The sequence below is a fragment of the Bos indicus x Bos taurus genome, unplaced genomic scaffold, assembly GCF_003369695.1.
Source record: "Bos indicus x Bos taurus breed Angus x Brahman F1 hybrid unplaced genomic scaffold, Bos_hybrid_MaternalHap_v2.0 tig00011622_arrow_arrow_obj, whole genome shotgun sequence".
NCBI lineage: Eukaryota > Metazoa > Chordata > Mammalia > Artiodactyla > Bovidae > Bos > Bos indicus x Bos taurus.
In genome coordinates this window covers 49,444-64,859 of record NW_020867858.1, presented here as the reverse complement: position 1 = coordinate 64,859, position 15,416 = coordinate 49,444, and the positions used below count along the sequence as shown (strand labels likewise).

The window sequence follows — 15,416 nt, the reverse complement described above, 5'->3', positions numbered from 1 at the left end:
TTGAGGCAGGGCCGTGGGGGCGCCCACAGACTGGCCTGCCTGCTGCCTGATGGAAAAGGGGAGAGTGTGTTGGGACATTTCCAAGAAGCAGACGTTGTTCCAGGACTCCTGCGACCACCGCTTCTGCCAGCCGGGGTTGGCCATGCAGTTCTGCCACCCACTGACCTCCAGCCTTTTCTCTGGACATGGCCAGAGCCGGAGTGGAGGAGGATGGGGGTCTATCGGGGCACGTCTCACACACTCACCCTGAGCTGGCCCCTCCAGCTTCCACAGGACAGCACACTGGGAACAGATACACTTGCATGTTGCATCAGATGCATTTCCAAAGGCAGAGGGGGCTTCATCATCCTTCCATCTTCCCACCACCCAGGCTGCTACTGAGGTGACAGCATGACCTGTGAGCATCGTGGAGGGGCCCTTGGGGCAGGGAGGGCCTCTCGGCCCACTCTGGTGTGTGTGAGACAGAGCTTATGTGGTGGGCCGGGGGTCTGGAACCCCGTGCTTGTAACGAGACCTGTGCTCTCTGTGGGACCACTCCCCTTCTGTGAAGGTCACAGTGCAGTGGATTTTCAGGAGAGTGAGGGTCCGTCCCCACAGGTATGGAGGGGAGATGTCTGAGAGCATCAGGACCAGAGAAAATCCAGACCCTCCCTAGGAGCTCTCCTCACACGCAGGGCGGATGTTCAGCCATACTGTTAAAATGGCTAAAACCCACCAGTCTTGCAATGCCCACTGTGGACCAGTGAGGAGGACAATGGAAAAGCTCATCATTGTTGGTGGAAAGAAGGTTGATCCAGTCACCTTGGCAGGCAGTGTGGCAGTTTCAAAGAAAGGTAACATAATTTTACACTTTTCATAGCATTTGTGAGGTTATCTTGGAATAACCTTGGAGTGGGTTACCATTTTCCATAAAGAAGGCTGAGCACCAAAGAATTGATGCTTTCAAATTGTGCTGCTGGAGAAGACTCTTGAGAGTGTCTAGGACAGCAGGGATATCAAACCAGTCAATCCTAAAGGAAATCAACCCTGGTATTCATTGGAAGGGATGATGCAGAAGCTCCAATACTTTAGCCACCTAATGTGAAGAGGTGACTCATTGGAAAAGATCCAGATCCTGAGAAAGATTGAGGCCAGAAGAAGGGGACGGCAGAGAATGAGGTGGTTAGATAGCATCACCAACTCAATGACTTGAGTTTGAACAAACCCCAGGAGGTAGTTGGAGAAGGCAATGGCAACCCACTCCAATACTCTTGCCTGGAAAATCCCATGGATGGAGGAGCCTGGTGGGATTCAGTCCATGGGGTCGCTAGGAGTTGGACGCAACTGAGTGACTTCAATTTCAGCTTTTACTTTCATGCATTGGAGAAGGAATTGGTAACCCACTCCTGTGTTTTTGCCTGGAGAATCCCAGGGACGAGGGAGCCTGCTGGGCTGCCGTCTATGGGGTCGTACAGAGTCGGACACGACTGAAGTGATTTAGCAGCAGCAGTGGAGGACAAGCGGCCCTGCGTGCTGCAGTTCATGGAGCCGACTTAGCAACTGAGCAATATCCACAGGTTTCTCCTAAGATCGGCAAGCATGCTTCTAGGTGCCTCTGAGTCAACCAAAACATGTCCACACAGGACTGCACACGAACGGCTGGAGCAGCCTCATCCATGACTGCTGGAACTGCAGGCAAGCACAGTGTCCTTTCCCCCAGAGGAAGAGTGGGCCGCCCGTGGTCCTCACGTGCATGGGAAGAATAGAAGAACGAGCTATGGAACCCTCAAGGGTCATCTAGGAATCTTTTCTTTTTAGTGGATGGAAACTTCACATGTCATGAAACTAACCGTTTGACACCGAACAGTTGAGCAGCCACTTCCTCGCTCCGGGTCCTGAGGGCTCCCATCAGCTCTAAGGGAAACCCTGCCCTCTTACTCAGTGGCTTTCTGCTCCTCACTGGTCATGTTAGTGACTCGGGTAAGCCTTGCTGTCCTACAACGTGGAGAAGCTGTTCCATCTGTGAGCTCAGATGTGTGCACCAGGTGATGTGCGCGGCAAAGACCCTGCCCATCAGTGCAGGAGACGCAGGAGGGGAGGCTCCACGGGGCCTTGGGCTGCAGTCAAGACTGTCAGGAGAAATAGGGTCCCTGGGTCAGGAAGATGCCCCGCCTGAGAAATGGCAACCCACTCCAGTGTTCTTGCCTGAAAAATCCCATGAACAGAGAAGCCTGGCGGACTACAGTCCAGGGCATCTCAAAGAGCCAGCTACAACTGAACACGCATGGAGTCTCATTTCTTTCCGTGTTTTATGTTTTGTCTTAGGTTTTGTAGTTTTCAGTGCACATGTCTCTCCTCTCCTTGGTTAAATTTATTGCTAGGCATTTAATTCTTTAACATGCAATTTTAAATGGAATACTTTCTTAATTTCCTTTCTGGACTGTCCATGGCTGGTGTGAATGAACCTTAAATGCATATGGCGAAGTGAAAGAAAGCAGTCTTAAAGGCCTGCATGTTGTGTGACTTCATTTATAGGCCGTTCTGGAAAGGGGAAACTACAGTTAGGGCAGGGCTTCCCAGGTGGTGCCGTGGTAAAGAGTCTGCTTCTAATGTAGGAGACACAAGAGACGTGGGAAACACAGGTTCAATCCCTGGGTGGGGAAGATCCTCTGAGGGAGGAAATGGCAACCCCCTCCAGTACTCTTGCCTGGAAAAATCCCACGGACACAGAAGCCTGGTGGGCTGCAGTCCATGGGGTCTGAACAAGTCAGACTCAACTGAACACCCATACACACACACACAGGACAAACCTGTCAATGGATCTAGGATTCTTCCATATTCCTGATTTTCCCACCTCTTCAGCCCCATCTGTTGAGGGAGGGGCGGGGCTGCACTTGGACAACTTCTGGGTGCCCTTAAATTTGCCAACAATTTTTAGACATAAGACCAATAGCATGATCCATGGGGGAAAAACTGATAAATTGGAGAGCATCACAATGAAAAACACTTGTTTTCTGAACTCACTGTTAAGGGACTCTAACGGCAAGCCACAGGCTGGAAAGATACACTTATAAATAGCATATTTGTAAGAACTTTGTGCTATGAATACACGTGGACACTCATAACTGAACAACAGAAGGTAAGCAACCCAGTGAAAAATGGGTGGTCTGAACTTGCTTCCAAAGATTCACAGCTGACACGTGAACACTTGGAAAGACCTTCCACATCACAAGCCATCAGGGACTGCATGCTTAAAGGATTGTGAGGTACCACTGCACAGTTAGAATGGCTGGAACCCAGATCCCAACATACCAGGTCCTGGACATGACGTAGAGCAAAAGGGGTTTTTTGTTCACTCCTGGGTGGGGCTGCAAAAGGCTCAACCACCTGCAGACGACTTAACACATCTGCATGGAGATGAAGGTGGACTTCATGTTGGATGGAGCCACGGCTCTGAGGCAAAGACTCGGGTCCACACAGAGACCTCACAGGGGCTTGTGTCCGTAGAGTGCACTGACGCTTCCCCCCCCAGTGCTGATATTTTGATTACAGAATCTTTACTGTACGGAACACAATCCTCTGACACAGTGCTTATTGTATGGAACACACTCTTTTGACACAACGTGTATTGTACGTAACACACTCCTCTGACTGAGTGTGTATTGTACACAACACACTCCTCCAACAGAGTGCTTAGTGTATGGAACACACTCCTCTGACAGAGTATCTATTGTATGGAAAACATTCCTTTAACAGTGAACACACACCTCTGACAGGGAACACCCTCTAAAAATGAACATATTCTTCTAACAGTTAACACAATCCTGTAACAGCAAACACACTCTACAGATAGGGAACACACTCCTGTACAAGCGAACACACTCCTCTGATGGAATACAGTCCTCTGAGAGTGAACACACAACTCCTTTGATGGTGAACACAAATTCTCACAGTGAACACACTCCTGTAACAGTGAACACATGTTTGTACCCACTTTTCTCAGGACCCCGACCCAATCGTCTTTGTCATCATCAGCCCCAGCACAGCCGCCCTGCTCCTCCGGGTTTCTGACACCCTCAGGATGGGGGTTTTCACACTGTGTGTCTCACACAGTAATAAACAGCCGTGTCCTCAGACCTCAGACTGCTCAGCTCCATGTCGGCGGTGCTGGTGGACGTGTCTGCAGCCAACGTGACTCTGCCCTGGAACTTCTGTGCATACTTTGCTCCACCATCTTTGCTGTCAATCTGTCCATCTGTTCAAGCCCTTGCTGAGGGGCCTGTCACACGCAGTGCATGTAGTCGGTGAAGGTGTATCCAGAAGCCTTGCAGGACACCTTCACTGAGGCCCCAGGCTTCCTCAGCTCAGCCCCCACTGCACCAGCTGCACCTGGGCGTGCACCCCTGTGGACAGGGGACAGAAGTGCATGGAGCCCCTTGACTGGACCCTGTCCCTTCTTCACCACAGCACCTGGATGACCCTGACCTGGAGCCAAGGCCACCAGGAGGAGGACTGTCCAGCTCCAGTCCCTGGTGAGGGCTGTGGTCCCAGGACTGCTGTGCAGAGCCGGTGTTGCTCTGGGTGATGTTCTCAGGGCTCAGAATATCTGTATTTAACGTAGGACACCTCAGGTCACCTGCATGTTCTGAGGCTGAAAACTTCACACTCAATACACAGGCGATATTAGGAAGGAGCAGACATATGACCCATGGCCATGCTCAGTGGGTGTGTGTCTGTGTCCTCATGCTTGTTTGAGGGCGTGTGTCCTGCCAGGTCCCTGACTCCTGTGCACAGAGCTCTTCCACTGAGGGACCCACCCCAGAGGACACAGTCCCCATCGTGAACCAGCCTTTAGTGCCACAGAGACATCTTCACCTCTAATCAGTGTGTTTCCCCAAAGTCAGCCACCACTGGGTATTCACATACACACACACACCTGTCACATACACACACACACCTGTCTCACATACACACCTGTCACACACACACCTGTCACAGAGACATACAGACACACACACACCTGTCTCACACACAGACCTGTCACACAGACATACAGACATGCACACACCTGTTACACACACACACCTGTCACAAACACCTGTTACACACATACCTCTTACACACCCACCCGTCAAACACACATGCACACACAAACCTGTCACACACACACACTTGTTACACACATACGTGTTACACACACACATGTCACACACACAAACACACACACATGTCACACAGTGACATGCTCACTCACACACTTACACACACACATACACACAAACACAGCCACACACATGCACACATTCACGCTCACAAAGATGCACACATACATATACTAATACACATACACATTCATGCACACACTCACACAAAAACATGCACACACATCCACACTTGCATGCTCACATACACACTCACACACATTTCACACATATCTTCACATACTTCTCATGGCCTCACCGAGCTGTGTATCCCAACAGGCCCCAATGTTAAATGTCACCAGTCCTTGTCCTGCTAGTTATTGTTTTCAGTGAAAAGAGAAGACTCCATCTCTGAGACTCTCAGCCCCGCCCCACATGCTCCTGGGCAGCAGCCCTGACTGGGGTCCTGGGCACCCCCTGCCTGGGCTCATAGGGCAGTCCTAGCAGTGTTTCTAGTCTGGTGTTGAATGGCTGTGTTCCATCTTCAGAATATTCTTCTAGAGACAGCATGTTCTTTTAATAACTCTAGAAATAGCCTTGGAGAAGGAAATGGCAACCCACTCCAGTGTTCTTGCCTGGAGAATCCCAGGGATGGGAGAGCCTGGTGGGCTGCTGTCTCTGGGGTCTCACAGAGTCGGACACAACTGAAGCGACTTAGCAGCAGCAGCAGCAGAAATAGCCTCAATAAATGCACGCACACTGTAGAGAGACCCCAAGGAAGGAGTTTGTGAGAACACCTGGACGTCGCCTCCCTGGGGCTGCAGGTGCACTGATGCAGTTGACACTCACAGTGAGTCCAGAGGCTCTCGAGGACTTGGGGTCTCTTCGCCTCCTGGAGCCCCCCGTGGGCTAACATCATGTCACAGGATAGTTGCATGCAGAAACACGGGGCTTGATGCCACTCCACCTACCGTTCACTCCTGGGCTCACCTGTTCTTGCAGCACCTGGATCCTGCAGGGGCCCCACAAGAAGGTCCAGATGAGCCCCCTTGACGAAAACCAGTGCAGTCGCCCCAGACAACTCACAGCACAAGCACCTGAGGGGCTCCTAGTGCCCACACCTGTGAGAGGAGACACCTGAGACGCTGGAGGAAGACGAGGCAGAGCCCTTGTCAGCTGACTCAGGGGAGGCTGCCATGAGGGAGTGCTCACCCAGGGAATGGGGCGGTGAGCATGCTCAGTCACCTCAGTCATGTCTGACCCTTTGAGACCCCACAGACTGTAGCCCACCAGACTCCTCTGTCCATGGGATTCTCCGGGCAGGACCACTGGAGAGGGTTGCCACAACAGCACCCTGCAGAGAAGCTAGGTCAGCTGTGTGCATGTCTGCTGGCAGAAGATCTCTTCAGCAGGATGGCCTCGGGGTGCATCCATCATCAGACTCCAACCTGCATCTCACCATCCCTCCTGACCACCAGCCTGAGGACCTCAGGACCTGGTGTCAGTGGGGAGATAGACCCACTGCTGTGTCAGCCACGTGTCCTCCAGCAGGACCCTGTGACAAACCTGCTTCCCCCTGTTCTGAGTCTCTGATGGAACCTTCATAAATATTCCTGAGCATGTCAGATAGCCAAGAAAGGAGAGGGATACTGGCCATGTCGACCAGGCAGGACAGAGCACGTCTGAGGCCAGCAGTGAGGTGCTCCAAGCCTGGTCTCCAGCCATGGGTACCAGGGCCTCAGCACCCTGGCTCCTGATGGTTGTCTGGCTGTGGTGTCTGCACACTAGATCCCCTCCTCAAAGAGGCTGCATATAGTAGCTCTGCCAGGTCCCTGGAGGTCACATGTGGGTAGGGGCTACTTGCATTGTTGAGGTTGAACATGCATGACTCAGGGGATCTGGGTCTGGGCTCTGAGCGTCGCCAGGGTTTTCAGTACTGGCCCATCTGCGTTCTACTCCCTCCTGGGCTGCAGTGCCCTGGTCCTGTTCCTTCTCTTAGCCATGAGATATGACCCCTCCGTAGGTCTGTAGTGGACAAGAATTTCTGTTCACCTCCTAGGAGAAGCTCGGGGAAGAGCTCTTCCATGGAGGGTCTGCCTGATGAACCTTCTGGGTAGGTGTTAACATTTCTCAGTGTTGGCCTTCCCCTTGTCCGTCAGGTGTCCTGAAGGGATAAATATGAACACTCACCTTGAAGACCTGGATGTTTGTGGAGTTATATCCCACAAACCATGGACTGTGGCCCAGGATCTCTCATCCTCACAGTGGTTATTGCTGGTCCTGCAGAAATTGGTAGTAATTATCCTGAAGGTGCTCCTCCAGCTTCGCATCCTGGGAGATCTCACCTGGACTGTGGATTGCCCAGCTCTGATGTTGAAGCTGAAGCTGCAATGTTTGGACTCTGTTTGTAAGAAAGTTTTGGTTTGAAAATTTCCTTGCTTTAATGATGGAAATCAGGAGGAACAACCTCTTGATATAGGAACCAGCCGGTTGCTGATGGTTGTCCTTGACCTGGAGTGGACAGAAGCTTGAGCAAGTTCTGGGAGTTGAGATGGACAGGGACAGTCTGCATGCTGCAGTCCATGGGGTTGTGAAGAGTCAGCCATTACCGAGCGACTGAATTCAAAGCTCAATGGTGGAAATCGTCCTGCAATATAGGATTTCACCTCCTGGTGACCGGAAGTTCTGCTGGAGAAGGGATAGGCTCCCACTCCAGTATACTTGGGTTTCCCTTGTGGCTCAGCTGGTGAAGAATCTGCCTGCAGTTTGGGAGACCTGGGTTTGATTTCTGGGTTGGGAAGATGCCCTGGAGAAGGGAAATGCTACTCACTCCAGTATTATTCCTTGGAGAATTCCATGGACTATTTAGTCCATGGAGTCACAAAGAGTTGGATACAACTGAGCAACTTTCACTTTCTCATTGTTTACTCTGTTCACTTTGTCTTTGTGTGATTTCTGTTGAATGAGACTCACATAATTATCTAAAGATGGAGCTAGTGATAAGGAACTGCTTCAGATCAGATCAGTCCCTCAGTCGTGTCCGACTCTTTGAGACCCCATAAATCACAGCACACCAGGCCTCCCTGTCCATCACATACTCCCAGAGTTCACTCAGACTCACGTCCATCCAATCAGTGATGCCATCCAGCCATCTCATCCTCTGTCGTCCCCTTCTCCTCCTGCCCCCAATCCCTCCCAGCATCAGAGTCTTTTCCAATGAGTCAATTCTTCACATGAGGTGGCCAAAGTACTGGAGTTTCAGCTTTAGCATCATTCCTTCCAAAGAAATCCCAGGGCTGATCTCCTTCAGAATGGACTGGTTGGATCTCCTTGCAGTCCAAGGGACTCTCAAAGAGTCTTCTCCAACACCACAGTTCAAAAGCATCAATTCTTCGGTGCTCAGCCTTCTTCACTGTCCAACTCTCACATCCATATATGACCACAGGAAAAACCATAGCCTTGACTAGACGAACCTTTGTTGGCAAAGTAACGTCTCTGCTTTTGAATATGCTATCTAGGTTGGTCACAACTTTCCTTCCAAGGAGTAAGCGTCTTTTAATTTCATGGCTGCAGTCACCATCTGCAGTGATCTCGGAGCCCAGAAATATAAAGTCTGACACTGTTTCCACTGTTTCCCCATCTATTTCCCATGAAGTGGTGGGACCGGATGCAATGATCTTCGTTTTCTGAATGTTGAGCTTTAAGCCAACTTTTTCACTCTCCACTTTCACTTTCATCAAGTGGCTTTTGAGTTCCTCTTCACTTTCTGCCATAAGGGTGCGGTCATCTGCATATCTGAGGTTATTGATATTTCTCCTGGCAATCTTGATTTCAGCTTGTGTTTCTTCCAGTCCAGCGTTTCTCATGATGTACTCTGCATATAAGTTAAATAAGCAGGGTGATAATATACAGCCTTGACGAACTCCTTTTCCTATTTGGAACCAGTCTGTTGTTCCATGTCCAGTTCTAACTGTTGCTTCCTGACCTGCATACAAATTTCTCAAGAGGCAGATCAGGTGGTCTGGTATTTCCATCTCTTTCAGAATTTTCCACAGTTTATTGTGATCCACACAGTCAAAGGCTTTGGCATAGTCAATAAAGCAGGAATAGATGTTTTTCTGAAACTCTCTTCCTTTTTCGATGATCTAGCGGATGTTGGCAATTTGATCTCTGGTTCCTCTGCCTTTTCTAAAACCAGCTTGAATATCTGGAATTTCATGGTTCATGTATTGCTGAAGCCTGGCTTGGAGAATTTTGAGCATTACTTTACTAGCATGTGAGATGAGTGCAATGTGTGGTAGTTTGAGCATTCTTTGGCATTGCCTTTCTTTGGGATTGGAATGAAAACTGACCTTTTCCAGTCCTGTGGCCACTGCTGAGTTTTCCAAATTTGCTGGCGTATTGAGTGCAGCACTTTCACAGCATCATCTTTCAGAATTTGGAATAGCTCAACTAAAGTTCCATCACCTCCACTAGCTTTGTTCATAGTGATGCTTTCTAAGGCCCACTGGACTTCATGTTCCAGGATGTCTGGCTCTAGGTCAGTGATCATGCCATCGTGATTATCTGGGTCGTGAAGATCTTTTTTGTACAGTTCTTCTGCGTATTCTTGCCATCTCTTCTTAATATCTTCTGCTTCTGTTAGGTCCATACCATTTCTGTCCAATAAGTAGATGTAAGAGACAGAAGTTTGATCCCTGGGTCAGGAAGATGCCCTGGAGGAGGGCATGGCAACCCGTTCCAACATTCTTGCTTGGAAAATCTCATGGACAGAGGAGCCTAATGGGCTATAGTCCATTGGATGGTAAAGAGGCTGACATGACTGAAGCGACTAGCATTCATAGGACAAAAGTGTTTAAAATCACTAAGTTCCATAAGATAAAGGTAGTGTTTGTTCCATGAGACAGTCAGGAGGGATGGTTGAACACCAGGACGGTGCCCACAATGGCTTCTTTATTCATCAGGGAATATTCAGTATATTCCTTAGATGTATTGTACTCTCTCCTTGAAAGACTTGTCCTTGTATAAACTTCTGGTGGTTCATACCTTGACAAGAAAGCTGAGGACATAAAGTAAGAATTGCTTTTCAAGTACAAGCTTCCCTTTAGTATGTGTCCTCTATCTGCCATAAAACCACCCAAATGACAGAAGCTACTGCACCTACTAGAGCCTGTCAATTAGTGAAGGGAGGAATGCCCCTCGGTGGTGCTCAAAGAGCTGACACCACACTCAGAGCATTATTCATAGTTTTCTCCATGGAAATTCAGTGGGACCCCCAACCCAGGTTGATGTAGAAGGTGAGTCTGAGGACACCACAGACATAGATGAAGGAACACAGATGACACAAACTTTTCATGTTCCTGCATCTGTGTGTGGTGTCAGCAGACTCAGCTTCTATCTCAGGCTGGCATGGAGGTCCTGCTGCATCTCCATGGAGAGAACTGTGGCTGATGCTGTGAGGGAGGTGTCAGTTCACTTAGCACCACCAAGGGGGGTTCTTCCCTGGCTCTGGGTTTATACACCTCTGTTGTCTGAGTCCAGCTGCACTTACACTGCTGACCCCTGGCTAGCTCGTTCACTGGCCCTGCTGTGATGAGCAGCACTGCTGAGTCACTCAGAGCCTCTCCTGTGGACTTAGCGAGATTACACCAAATGTCCAGAGAAGGGGCCTAAGTGACAAGAGGAAGCAACCCTAAAAGACTGTGCCTTTCGTGCAGTGAGGATATCCTCCCCTATCCCAACCACCATTCTGCCTCAGAGACTGAGGAGGTAACTAAGAGTCATGAATGCAGAGAAGTTCCCCAGAAAAACTGCTACAAGGAGAGGAAGCCCCCTGAGAGGAGACCAGCTGTCAATCACCATCTGCACCTGCTCCTGAAACACACAATTGTGTGTCCCCAGCACCCGCTGGTGGTCATGGGGCCCCCGGAGGGTGGCTGGTGTCTGGGCTCACACTGACTTCCCCTCACTGTGTCTCTTGCACAGCAACACACGGCCATGTCCTCAGTGGTCACAGAGCTCAGTAGCAGGGAGAACTGATTCTTGGATGTCTCTGAGATGGAGGTGTGGCTCTTAATGGAGGGGCTGTAGTAAGTGTCACCATCATAGTTTATGCATGCCATCTGCTCTAGCCCCTTCCCTGCGGCCTGGCGAATCCACTTCTGACTATAACCACATGATGGTGTAAGCAGAGATAGCACATGTGAGGAGAGGGTCTCTGAGGGCTCACCAGTTCTGGGCCCAACTGCTGCAGGACACCTGGGAAGGAGAATCATCAGTCCCTATCAGTAACCTGCAGTTGCAACCATCCTACAGACCCATGTCTGCACCTGAGACCTCACCGTGGGGAGCTGTCACCAGGCAGAGGAGAAGACCCCACACCCCCATCTTCTACACCACCACCCTGCCTTCCCTGACACCTCAGCCCTGTGGGAGGAGGGATGTGAGCTCCCTTACCCAGGGGTGGATTGTACCCTGGAGCATGAGGAGGAGTTTCCATGTGGACCAGCCCTGTCCTTGTAAGTGGGGATGGAGTGTGATCACCATCCCCGTGGCCTTTCTGGGTCCCTGTGAAGTCTCTTTTCTTCAGCTCTCTCAGTATTTGAATTTGGTTAGGGGAGCACGTGTTTTATGAGCTACATTGAAATCACTGCATCTAGGAAGAGGCCTGAAGACACAATATAGGATGGCCCTGTCTTTTCATATAGATATTATTTTATCATGTGACTATTTCAGTTCAGTTCAGTCACTCAGTCGTGTCTGACTCTTTGTGACCCCATGGACCACAGCACGCCAGGCCTCCCTGGCATCACCAACGTCACATCACCAACTCCTGGAGTTTACCAAATTCAAGTGCGTGGAGTGAGTGATGCCATCCAACCGTCTCATCCTCTGTCGTCCCCTTCTCCTCTCGCCTTCAATCTTTCCCAGCCTCAGGGTCTCTTCAAATGAGTCAGCTCTTAGCATCAGGTGGCCAAAGTATTGGAGTTTCTGCTTCAGCATCAGTCCTTCCAATGAATATTCACGATTGATTTCCTTTAGGATGGACTGGGTGGATCCCCTTGCAGGTCAAGAGACTCTCAAGAGTCTTCTCCAACACCACCGTTCAAAAGCATCATTTCTCCGGGGCTCAGATTTCTTTGTAGTCCAATTCTCATATCCATACATGACTACTGGAAACACCATACCCTTGACTAGACGAACCTTTTTTGACAAAGTAATGTCTCTGCTTTTTAATATGCTGTGTTGATTGGTCATAACTTTTTACTTCCAAGGAGTAAGCGTCTTTTTATTTCATGGATGCAGTCACCATCTGCAGTGATTTTGGAGACCCCAAAATAAAGCCTCTCACTGTTTCCACTGTTTCCCCATCTATTTGCCATGAAGTGATGGGACCAGATGCCATGATCTTAGTTTTCTGAATGTTGAGTTTTAAGCCAACTTTTTCACTCTTCTCTTTCACTTTCATCAAAAGGTTGTTTAGTTCTTCTTCACTTTCTGCCATATGGGTGGTGTCATCTGCCTATCTGAGGTTATCGATATTCCTCCCGGCAATCTTGACTCCAGCTTGAGCTTCATCCAGCCCAGCGTTTCTCATGATGTCCTTTGTATATAAGTTAAATAAGCAGGGTGACAATATTCAGCCTTGATGTACTCCTTTTCCTATTTGGAACCAGTCTGTTCTATGTCAGTTCTAACTGTTGCTTCTTGACCTGCATACAGATTTCTCAAGAGGTGGGTCAGGAGGCCTGGTATTGCCATCTTTTTAAGAATTTTCCACAGTTTATTGTGACCCACACAGGTAAAGGCTTTGGCATAGTCAATAAAGCAGAAATAGACGTTTTTCTGGAACTCTCTTGCTTTTTTGATGATCCAGCAGATGTTGGCAATTTGATCTCTGGTTCCTCTGCCTTTTCTAAAACCAACTTGAAGATCTGAAACGTTGCAGTTCACATATTGTCCAAGCCTACTTGGAGAATTTTGAGCATTACTTTGCTAGCGCTTGAGATGAATGCAATTGTGCGGTAATTTGAGCATTCTTTGGCATTGCCTTTCTTAGGGATTGCAACGAAAACTGCCTTTTCCAGTCCTGTAGCCCCTGCTGAATTTTCCAAATTTGCTGTCATATCGAGTGCAAACTTTCACAGCATTGTCTTTTAGGATTTGAATTAGCTCAACTGGAATTCCATCAGCTCCACTGGCTTTGTTCATAGTGATGCTTCCTAAGGTCCACTTGACTTCACATTCCAGGATGTCTTACTCTCGGTGAGTGATCACACCATCACGATTATCTGGGTCGTGAAAATCTTTTTTGTACAGTTCTTTGTATTCTTACCACCTATTCTTAATATCTTTTGCTTCTGTTAGGTCCATACCATTTCTGTCCTTTATTGAGCCCATCTTGGTATCGCTAATTTTCTTGAACAGATCTCTAGTCTTTCCCATTCTATTGTTTTCCTCTAATTCTTTGCATTGATCCCCAAGGAAGGCTTTCTTATCTCTCCTTGCTATTCTTTGAAAGTCTACATTCAAATGGGTATATCTTTCCTTTTCTCCTTTGCTTTTCCCGTCTCTTCTTTTAACAGCTATTTGTAAGGCCTCCTCAGACAGCCATTTTGCTTTTTTGCATTTATGTTCCTTGGGGATGGTGTTGCTCCCTGTCTCCTGTACATTGTCACAAACCTCCGTCCATTGTTCATCAGGCAGTCCATCAGATCTAGTCCCTTATATCTATTTCTCACTTCCACTGTATAATCATAAGGGATTTGATTTAGGTCATGCCTGAATGTTCTAGTGGTTTTCCCTAGTTTCTTTAATTTAAGTCTGAATTTGGCAACAATGAGTTCATGATCTGAAGGAGAAAATTTTTAGCTGTTGAGTATTATGTGTGTGTGTTTGCATAAAGCTATCCTTTCTTCAGGGAAAAGCTAAAATATATATACATACACAGTTGTCTGAGAGTGACATAAACGACAACGATGAAATACCAGGACACAGAAATGGGTCTGTGGTGCAGCTCCTGGCCAGGAGGAGGAAAGAGACTCTGAGGAGAATCCTCCCAGGACCCCCACCGCCCAACGCCTCTTCTGCACCTGCTCTGGGGCTCAACTTTGTACTGCGTCCTGAACACCCCCTGGTGGTCACGGGCCCCTATGCAGGGAGGTTTTTGGGCTCACACTGACTTCCCCTCACTGTGTCCTTCACACAGTAGTGCACGGCCGTGTCCTCAGTTGTCACGCTGCTCAGAGAGACTTGGCTCTTGGAGGTTTCCCTCGTGATGCTGAGCCGGGAATTTCAGGGCTGGGTTATAGTATGTACTTCCACCACTGCTTATACCACCAACCCATTCCGGCACCTTCCCTGGAGCCTGGCGGACCCAATCTACACCATAGCTGGTCAATGAGAATCCAGAGACCATGAAGGTGAGGGAGAGGGTCTGTGAGGGCTTCACCAGGCTGGGGCCCCACTCCCGCAGCTGCACCTTGGACAGGACCCCTGTGGAGAGAGAGAAGCACGGTGACCCTTGGGCTCAGAGGCAGCTTCCCCACGTGCCCATGTCTGACCCAGAGACACTCCCCTCTGGGGGCTGACAGCACAGAGAGGAGGGTCCACAGTGGGTTCATCTTCGAGCAGATGAGAGTCACCACTCCCGCAAGTCTCTTCAAGCCTGAGGAGGAACCTAAATTTAAGTGAGCTGGTGCTGTGTCTCCCTGTGGCTCTGAGGCTGTGGCCTCAGCACCTGCATTTCTGTCTGTGAGGATATAGATTGGGGATGATGACAGTCACATCATGACAGTCATGTGTGGACTTTACACAGGGTTTGCCAGGGGTGGGGAGTGCTTTCATCAGTGGTGTTATCTCTCCTGGAGCCTGAAAAGAGCAGTGTGTGTCCCCATGTCTGACTGACACCCTGTCCATGTGACCCTGAGATTCAACACTGCAGCTTTGGGACAGGTCAGCTCTCCCTCAGCCCAGGGCTCTCACCTGTGTATCAACTGATGTGGAAACTGCTGTCTATGAAAAGCCCTCCCCTCCAATCTGTTTCATGAAAAGAGTCCTTTTATAGATGGAGATATAATTACAGAATTATAGAAGGAAATATATGGAAAGAAAATTGTAGAAGGAAATAGCATTTACCACATTACTTCTAGATTTTCAATAATAGTAGTAGGGTAAATTAGGTAAGGAAGAACCTACCTGTGTGTAGATAATAAGGCACTCAGCTAAAGCAGGATGAGTAAGAATCAGAGCACACATCTGCACCCTCTGGTCTGGACCTGAAAAGTGAGCAGACGC

At 49.0% G+C, this 15,416-nt stretch overlaps 2 pseudogenes; both read right to left on the bottom strand.

Annotated features, from left to right (window-relative positions):
* Window positions 1-4,061: 4,061 nt before the first annotated feature.
* On the bottom strand, window positions 4,062-6,777 carry LOC113889212 (annotated as a pseudogene).
* A 7,441-nt stretch (window positions 6,778-14,218) lies between these two features.
* Window positions 14,219-14,788, bottom strand: LOC113889218 (annotated as a pseudogene).
* Window positions 14,789-15,416: the final 628 nt, after the last annotated feature.